This window comes from Lygodium microphyllum, chromosome 6 (assembly GCF_053477565.2).
Source record: "Lygodium microphyllum isolate KBCC chromosome 6, Lygodium_microphyllum_v1.1.10, whole genome shotgun sequence".
NCBI classification, from domain to species: Eukaryota; Viridiplantae; Streptophyta; class Polypodiopsida; order Schizaeales; family Lygodiaceae; genus Lygodium; species Lygodium microphyllum.
Window position 1 is genome coordinate 169,473,193 of NC_141140.1, and position 10,534 is coordinate 169,483,726.

A 10,534-nucleotide genomic window follows, 5' to 3' on the forward strand; every position below is an offset into this window, starting at 1 on the left:
AGGACGAAACTTTCTTATAGCAAACATTAGAGACAAAACCATCACCTCGACCATCTTGTACCCTCGTTCTGATGCTGTCATTACTCTACTAGAAAAGTAAACCGGTCTCATTAGTCCAGTTTTAGCATCCTTTTGTATTAGTGCTGCCCCTAGAGCATTGTCCCCAAAACTCGGGTTGACAAAAAACTCTTGATCCCAACAAGGCTGTAAAATTATAGGAAGGGTGCTAAGAGCCTTCTTCACCTCGTGAAAGCACCTTTCACTTTCGTCACTCCACAAGAACTCCTCGGAGTGGGTTAACTGTTGCAGTGGAAATATTAATTGGGAGAGGAGATGAATGAACCGCCCCATATATCGCACCTTCTGAATGAAAGAGGTTAGTTGCTTCACAGAAGATGGTGATGGCACCGCCAATAGGGCCTTAACTTTGTTTGGATCTGCTTCAATGCCCCTCTCACTTATGACATGCCCTAACAAAGTTACACTGCTTTCGCCAATTCGACACTTCTCATGGTTTAATTGCCCCCCCATTTGTGCGAGTCGGTTGAAAGCTTCATCCACCTTCCCTAGATGTAGAGCCTTAGAACTATAAATACAAAAATCATCAATAAAGACCCTGATGGATTTCCCAAAATATGGCTGGAAGACATAATTCATGAATCGTTGGAAGGTAGCTGGGGCATTTGTTAATCCAAATGGCATTACTTTGTAAGCAAAACAACCCCAAGGTGTAATGAAGGTGGTCTTCTGTTGATCCTCCTCAGCTATTCGGATCTGGAAATAACCTGAATACCCATCACAAACAGTGTATCTCTCATGCCCAGCCACCTCGTTGAGTATTTCATCCTGAAAGGGAAGAGGAAAGTGATCTCTCTTTGTTGCAGCATTTAGCGGCTTGTAATCCACACAAATCCTCCATTTTCCATTCTTCTTGGGTATCACCACCACAGGTGAAACCCACTCTGAGTCCCCTATTGGATAGATGAAGCCTGCCTTCAAAAGTCGCTGCACCTCAGTGAGTAGAGTGTTTTGTTGAACTACTCCCAATCGTCGTAGTCGCTGCACCACTGGCCGTGCTCCCTCTTTTAGATTAATGTGATGTTGTACTGCTGTCACACCTGTGATGTGTTCATAATCAGAAATAAAAAGTGCAGAGTGTTTTATCACCACTTCCATGTAGGCTGCCTTCTCCTCAACTGATAGATCCTTAGCCAACATTTTTTCTAACCCCTCCTTCTCGACCTTTGGAAGCTGCTGCGGAATTTCACTACTAGAAGGCCCTTTTAATGTAATCCCCATCACTTCTAGAGAGCTTTCTTCCTCCTCATTAGAAGACTCTCCCTCTGTCATAGATGACCAACCCTCGTTGGAACTCCATTCATCAGCGGTGGTTTCTAATACAAGATCCTCCTGTCGGCCCTCCTTCATGTTGTAGATAGTGCTCTTCCATTTTTTATGCAGCCCCTTTTGTGGCCTGAGCTCTAAAGCCCCTGTCTCCCAATCTTGTATGGCTTTCATTCCCATTAGCCATGGTCGCCCAAGAATGAGCGGATAGCCATCCCCCTTCACTGGCATCACATACATGTCAAGCTCCAGTTGCACTCCACGCACCTTTACCTTGACTTTCTTTATAACTCCCAAACAATTTACTACCACATTGTTAGCCATTTTGGCCCCAAATTTAGTAGTTTCATTTACCTCTAATCCCAAACGATGCATCAACTTTTCCGTCATGACACAAATCTCTGCACCTCCATCCACATATGTCTTTGACACTCTCTGCCCATTGATTTCGGCTTCCACTAGAGGTACAATATCTTTCATCTTTCTAGCCTGGATTGCATTCACATGTTTATTCTTCATGGGTCTAATGCTTACCATCTTTGACCATTGTCGCCGCACTATTGGAGATAGATGTAGTAATTGTGGCCATGAAATTTTTGGCCCTTGATTCCTCACATCAGCAAGCAAATCATAAGCTCTAGTACCTTTACCCAAGGGAAAATCATCTGGCTCAATGTGTCGGCGTGAGCGAGCCCTCCTCTTTTTACTGTTGCGAGTCTTTGCAGCCATTGATGACTCTGCCTCCTCTTCCATGTTTTCAACCTCCTTTGGTGGTGTAGGCTCCATCTTCTCAATTCTCCGGGCTTTCTTCACCGGCATTGCTTCAACCTCTACTACTTTGGCCTTCCCTTTGACATCACTCTCATCTAAACTAATTATCCTAACATCATGATTCTCTGGCGGTTGGACAGGCAAGGGCGGCACCTCTGCAAGTGGTCGAGGATGCTAGAGAACTTGAACCGGTGGTGGAGGCCTTGGGTTCGGTGGAACAAACCTTTCCCTAGGTGGTGTCTCTTGTTGTCCCCTCCTTCTTGGTTGGAACCCATTTCCTGGAAAATGCCTAGGATGAGGGCAAAAGTACATACCATGGCCAGTCTCCCCACAATTATAGCAAACATACTCTCTTTCTTGTCTTCTTGGATCTTGATTGCCTTCATTGATGAGGGGCCGCACTCCTTGCACAAAATTTAATGAAAGGCTTTTGAGTTGATTAGTAATGCGTTGTAGGAGCTCTTGCTGTGGTATCTCTGGTTCAGGTGGGGCCTCTGCTATTTCTCTAGGCCTTTGCATGGTTGGTAAAACCTGTATGGGCTCAACTCCCCCCTTCACTTGGGCTTGATACTTCAATTTTCTATCTTTCTCTCTCGCATAAGTGACTGATTCTTCATATGATGTGGGAAACTTTCCTTTGACTTTCTCCCTTAGTAGAGGATGGAGTCCGGCTAGAAAACAATCTTTCTTAAGGCAATCAGGTACTCTTTCTCCCTCGGCTAAAGATGTTGTCCATTTATCCCACAATTTTATAAACATGCCTTCATAGGTTTGGTACTCCCCTGCTATGGTTTGGCGAAGATCTAAGAGTTGTCTCCAAATATCTTCAGGTGGCTCTGTATCTTGGTACTTGTGCATGAATGCGGTCTTGAGATTCTCCCAATTACCCCTTGTAGCCTTTGGGAGAGCTTGATACCACACTCGAGCATCACCCTTTAGAACTAAAGGGAAGGCCCGTACTTTGGTTGCTTCGTCATCCCGGCCTGTGACTAGGAAGGCCATTTCTAAGTCATCCAAAAAGTCCAGAGATTTCTCCCCTTTGTGCCCAAAAAAACTTGGAAAAGCCATGATAGGAAGATGTTGGCCTAGCTCAATACAAAATAAAGATGAACACGTCTAGGTCCAAGTCATATCTTATTAAGGGTAGAATAAATGGATTTACAGATGCATTAATCTCAGCAAGACGACGAGGGCCCAATAAGCCCCTTATAATATTTTGAAACCTGATCTTTGTGCTAACGATTATATGCACGGTTTGTCTAGCAAGTGGACGGATAGGTCCATATAAGTCCCTATGGTTCATGGGATACACTTAGAGTAGAATGAATATGTGCACATTAAAGGAGATGTTATAATCCAAAATAGGGAGTATTATGGGATCAGGTGACAACAAGATCTCTCTCAACCTCTCAGCTCCAAAATAGAAGACCAACCTTTGCTGAAAATGTATCTTTCTACTAATGCACACGTCCACCCAAATGTTTTGAGCCGATTGAAAGTTGTAGAAAGTAGGAGTAGTCATTTATGCATTAACTACAAATTTACACTACAAACTTTCATGAAGCGTGTCGTTGAAGCTATGGCCTCTTAGATCCCACCATTCGAGAGATGCGAAGGATTTGCTCACCACTGATTAGCGTAGCTTTTGTGTGACCATCATCAGCCTTGTAAAGTTCATAGGCTTCGATAGCTATCTTTTCAATTACTTTGAGTCTTCTTGCTAGTAGTAGTTGAAGCGCATCACCATATGTAGCCTCTCGCCAATACCGCACACCATTGATGTGTAACTCACCCTCCAAAAACTTGTTAATCCCCGAATTTGAAAGCGCCTTCACCACTTGAAGACGAAGCTCCGTAGGGAGTGTCTTTACACTAAACACCAAGCACTCAACACAATGCCTTGACGTAGAGACTTGATGAGAGCAAGATTTCTCATGAAGCAAAGAAGGATGTGTGTAATTAACTTGCTTTACCCGCATACGTGCCGTTTGTCGATAAAGGTCCTTCTTCTCTTGAGCTTCTTTTGGAGACCATTGCGGTACTCTTGAGCGGCGAATCCCTTGAATAGGGTTTGATGAAGATTCCTCCTTAGTGATTTCTTGACAAACACTCGTTGAAGAAGAGGACAACTCCTTAGATGTTTCTTTCTTCATGGAAGTTGTAGAGCATAGCTTGAGAACTCCTCAGCGGGGGCACCAAAAATGAGGGCTGAAATGATGAACGGGTTGCCTCTTACCCATCCAACCTCCAATCCTCACTAAGAGAACTAAAGAGGGGCACCACCTAGCCAAAGGGAGGATGGGCTAGGACATCCATTTTCTCAAAGAGAATCAAGAGAACCAAGACACAAATTTACAAGAGAGAATATATGTACTAGACACCATATTGAAATATAAGAGAGAGAGATGAGAGGAGAGGGAGACAAGAGGAGAAGAGGTAGAAGAAGCTTGCCATTATGCTACATGGAATGAGAAGATGAGAAGAGAGGGAGATAATAGGAGAAGAGGTAGAAGAAGCTTACCATTATGCTACATAATAAAAGAACTCACTCATAGCTTCCCTCAAAGAGATGAGGGTATTCTAAAATGCTCTCATGGACTTGTCATTCACCCCTTCTTCTCTTTTCTCAAAGAGAATCAAGAGAACCAAGACACAAATTTACAAGAGAGAATACATGTACTAGACACCATATTGGAATATAAGAGAGAGAGATGAGAGGAGAGGGAGACAAGAGGAGAAGAGATAGAAGAAGCTTGCCATTATGCTACATGGAATGAGAAGATGAGAAGAGAGGGAGATAATAGGAGAAGAGGTAGAGGAAGCTTGCCATTATGCTACACAATAAAAGAAACTCATAGCTTCCCTCAAAGAGATGAGGGTATTCTAGAATGCTCTCATGGACTTGTCATTCTCCCTCCCCCCCTCTTCTTCATTCTCCATGGGCTCTTTATATAGCCTTCATGAGGGATTAGATTAAGCTAATCTTCTTGATTAACATAATCCTAGATGATGTATGGCATCTTTGAAAATATGGAGAGTAGTGGATGGGACAAGTCCCCACCTTGGTCATCATGCAAGAAGCCAAGGGTGGTGGTAGACAAAATAGAGAAATGGAGCTAGATTACAAGAGGTGGATGCCCAAAGCACATTATTATAATATATTTACAAGAAGGATAGAGTGGAAAGTTGGTGTGGTGAAAGAGAGAAGAAAATTGCATATAGCCAGCAGTCTGCGCCTTTGTAACTTCAAATCCGTGAGGAATTTGAAAAAAGTTTCTTCTGCAACTTTGTAGACCAGATTGAGACCGATCGGCCTTCGCGAGAATTTTCTTGAAATTCGCTTTTTCTTGGGAGTTATTGAGATTATAAAAAAGGGCTTCCAAAAGCTGCTTTGACTTTAGTATCCCATATGTATATAAATACATATAAGCATGTGACAAAAGGGGTCCATGCTTGTAAGCTTTTGTGCAAGATCCAAATGACACCATGATGTGGATATTGACTTGTGTGCAAGGGTGAGGTGTCCTCTAATGATGGTGATAGATTCCAAATCTTAGTGATGCAGACGGAGCCCATATGTAGTTGGAGGCTAGTCCTTTGAAAAATCTATGCATTCACTCAACTCCTAGGTGTAATCCATTTTCATCTTCACTAAGATAACCATCCCATTTACCCTTTACATTGACATGACTTCTAAGAACTTGTTCCCCCCATTTGCTAGAGTTATCATAATCGAGAAGCAATGTAGCATACCTAGTGCTTGAAGAGTAAACCTAAAGTGATATGGTAAGCTCTTGATAGGGGCTTTGGCCAAATTTTGTGGTAATAATCCGGGTTGTAAAAAACCCGGATCAATGGATTGATCTACCTTCTCTTTTCCTTTTCGTGAAACCTGCATACCACTATCTGTATTTGTTTGAGGAGATTCTCCTGATCTCAATTTTCTTGTCCATGACAAAGAATGCGAACCACCGCTAAAGGACACTCCAGGTCCACTAATATTTTGTGATTGCTGCTATGAATTCTGTGCAGCATTACCATTTTTTGCATCTACATCATAAATCACATTTATTGGTTTATACCAGTTACTCATCTCATCAAAAACAACATCTCTGCTCACTGTAAACTTACGAGTAGAAGGGTTATAGCATCTATACCCTTTCTACTGCAAAGAGTAACCAATAAAGATGCACTTCTCAGCTTTTGGATCCAACTTGGATCTCAACTCATCTGGCACATAAACATAGGCAATGCAACCAAAAATCTTCAAATGAGAAATATCTGTTTTCCTACCAGTATACCTCTCCTCTGGAGTCATCCCATGTATTGCTGCAGTGGGAGTCTTGTTCATTATGTAGATTGTTGTAGCGACTGCTTCAGCCCAGTAAAAATCTGGCAAGTTTTTTTCATTGAGCATGGCACGAGATACCTCTCCAATATCCCTGTTTTTCCTTTCTGCAATTCCATTTTGTTGTGGGGTATGACTGCATGAATATTGCTGCTTTATGTCATGCTCCTATAGAAACCTTGCAAACTCATTTGAGAGGTACTCTCTCCCTCCATCTAACCTTAGGCATTTTATTTGCAGGCATGTTTCTTTTTCAACCATAGCTTTAAGAGATTTGAAATGCCCAAATACTTTAATTTTCTTTTTCATAAAATACACCTAAACTTTTCTGCTATAGTCATCAATAAAAGTGACAAAATAATGAAGGCCTCCAATAGATGCAGCTTTAGTAGTCCACACATCAGAGTGGATTAATTCCAATGGCTTCTTACTCTCTTGAACATGTCTAGAAAATGGTTTCCTTGCCTGTTTTTCAAATTGACAGGCTTCACATACCTTATGCATTTCTGCAACCTTGAATTTAGGCAATCCTGCAACAATATTTTGGGCTTGCATTGATTTAAGTCACTGTACATTAACATGACCAATACATTTATGCCAGATATCAATATCTGCAACTACACCGGTCCCATGTGCAAACATTGCTGCACTCAATTCAGGCATGTCTGCATCCAACGTAAACATTCTGTCCTTCTTCTTTCCTTTTGCTATCAAGCGGCATTTATTTTTCATATCCTCAACAAAGCATCCATGAGAATTAAATCTGGCGTGCAAGCCCTGCTCAACCATTTGACCAACAGAAACTAGGTTCTTGGTGATATTCGGGATATGAAATACATCCGACAGGTATTTCTTTTTCCCATCCTGCATAGACAAATGAATATTTTCAATCTGCACAATAGGATGTGCAGTATCATCACCAGTCTCCACAAATCCTGGTTTTTCCATTTTCCTTGCATCCTACATCCATTTTGCATGACCTGTCATGTGGTTTGATGCACCTGAGTCAACATACCATACATCGTTTCTTTCCTCTGCACTTGTCATAGAATTGGTCATGTGCTGCACCATAAACAAATGCTCATTTCTGTCATCACCCTGTCTACTAGAAGATGCATAATTCCCTTGTTGCAATTTTCCATTCATGATGTCATTCTACTTTTTATAGCAGTCTTTAGCCATATGACCCATTTTACCAGAGTAGTAGCATTCAACATTGCTGTTTGCCCCATTTTACCAGAGTAGTAGCATTCAACATTGCTGTTTGCATTTTGGCCTCTTTGCCATCCACCACGACCTCTTTGGCTCCCCCTGCCTCTAGAGTTACTACGTCCTTCTGCATAGGACTGGTTTTCTTGAGTTTGCTGCATATTCTGATTTCTACCACGGCCTCCAGATCGGCCTCCTCTACCTCTGCCTCTACCTCTTCCATCATTTGAGTAGAAGACAACTTCTTTGAAGTTCCTCTTGAAGAGGATGCACCACCATTTCTCTGCTTCTCAGAAATTAGAAGAGCGATCAACTCCTCAAAATCAGGAAATCTTTCACGGACTGAAATCAATGTTCGGAACTGTGCATAATCCTTTCCTAGACCATTCAAGGTCACAGAAACTAAATCATCATATTTCACTGGCGACCCAATGGAAGCAAGTGTATCTGCAATCTTCTTCACCTTCATGTGGTAGTCATTGATGCTCATACTTTCTCTTTGCACACTATGCAACTCTTGCTTGAGCTGCATTTTCCTGGCTTGCGTATTTGTGTTATACATTTTTGACAAAGTATCCCAGCCTCCTTTGGCGTACTTGCATCCTGAATATGCACAATCATAGAGTCTGAAATACTGATAGCTAGCCAATACATATATTTTTTGGCTCTCTCATGCCATCCTTTAAATGCTTGCATTTGTTGTTGATTGGGAACATCAGAAAGAAATGGTTCTTCTTCGTTTCCTGCAACGAATTCCCAATATCATTTTCCCATAAGGAAGTTCGTCATTCTAAACTTCCATGCTTGGAAGTTGTTCTTGTCAAGACTTTTAGTGACAATCTATGAAAGAGAATCAGACACCATTACAGAACATTACAAAAAATTCTGTCATTGCAAAAAACACAGCTTCAGCCTCACAAGGGCAAATCTGCAAAACTGACGAAAGTGGTATTTGACCACACAGTCACTTCCTAGTGATGATTTTGCATCAACAGGCAACAAGGATGATTCTTTAACTCCCAATGTCTATGCGCACAGGCATACGATGCAATTTCTATGGAAACTTTTCACCGACCTATAGAACATTGGTCGCACAGTAAAAAACATGGCATTTTCCTGAGTGCATGCGAAAAACTTCCACCTCCAAAACAGGCCCTGAAATGGTCTCGAATCAAATAAACAGGGCAACCAAGGGTTAAGCCCTCTACCGCAACATATACTGTCCTCTTGCTACACCGTGAAGGACGTCTCAATCTAAGACAATGCACTCTTCCACTTTCCGGTTGTGCTACCTACAGAGACTTGCTCCCAAACTCGAAAAATGAAAGCAATACTGGTCCTCCTACCAGAACGCCGCGAACTTGGTTTGCTTTCTTGAGCTCCTTACCACTAACCAGTCGCTGATACCATGTCAAGATTGTGGGAGAGAAGGAAGGAGTCTCACTTGTAGCTTTCTCACTTACACAATGGGGGAATACACACAAAGATGGAGGCTGAAAATAGTTTTCCTCTTCTTAATCGTGTAAACCAAAAGAACTCTAAAGAGAAATAGAAGAACCCTATGTATGGGTCTCAAAGCAAACTCAACTAACTAAGGTGGCATACTAAATGAGCCACGAACTAGAGTAGATAAGGATAGCTGTCATCTAGCTATTATTCATGGGCGGTGTACCAACGACATCTACAGCTAACAAGTCGGTGACATAAATGCACAATGGTCACCCTGGCATATCACGAGTGGATCTCATATCTCAATAGAGTCTGCCCTGAGTGGATGTGTCTGGTCGTTCCCACTTGGGATCGACCTGAGGTCAAGGTTCATTTTCTATCAGCAAGGTCTCTAGGGAGAATCTAACGTCGAGCCCTAGATGTACCTCCTTGCGTAGGAACAACAGAGTCGAAGCGGTTTCATGCTGCCCTTGATGGAGAATGGGAAATGAGAGGGATGCAAAGCTCAACCTCTCTGCCATACGGCATAGCCCCATTCCTTTTCCTTGAAACAGAATAAATCGGGGCTCTACATCTACTCACACTAGGACTTCATAGTCTTATTATCTCATCATTTGAGAAAAGTTCCTAGCTAATTGGGACTACCCTTCCATAGGACGACCTAAGTCACGCCCACCACACTTTCCTTAGTTTGCTTTAGTTATCTAATTACCTACCACGTTATGTTTTGACATGCAAAAGCAGCTCCCTTAATTAATCAAATTAACCACGGGTTCCTTCACGCAACTTAGGCACTGACACAAAAACAATGCCAAGCAAGTTCCTTTTTCTCCAATATCTGCTCTTTATTTATCAAAATCCTGGAGTACATCCAATATCATGCCCGATGGCTATCCCAGCAATCTACAAGATTGCTGCTCCCAGTTCTGCCCGTTGGCTAGTACACGGGCCTCGAGATCCCATCTCGAGTCACTTCGGCCTCTTGTGCCAGATCTGGAGGCAAGGGATTTACAGCTAGATTCTCCCCTGGCACCCAAGCATCCTCATGCTCCAAAAAGCACCCACGGAGAGACCTCTCGCGGCAGGTTAGGTCCATATACCTGGCGTGGCTAACAACCCCCTTAGATCGGGCTAGGTAGACAGTCGGAGGTAACTATTCCTGCCTCTCCCTCTAGGCTTTCAACCTGAAGCATTAAGTGTTTTCCTTGAATTAGTTCCTTGAGCAAAGAGATCAAATAATGTACCTAAGTACAAGCACGAACATTTTGGAGGTCGTTTGTACGACCGACTACTAGGGTGTGACTCCTTTTATTCTTGGGTGCTCCCAACATTTGATCCCGGGTCTTTTTCCCAGATGCTTCCAGCATCCCATCCTGGATCGTTCGCAACTTGGCGAGATCCCAATAATTTTAA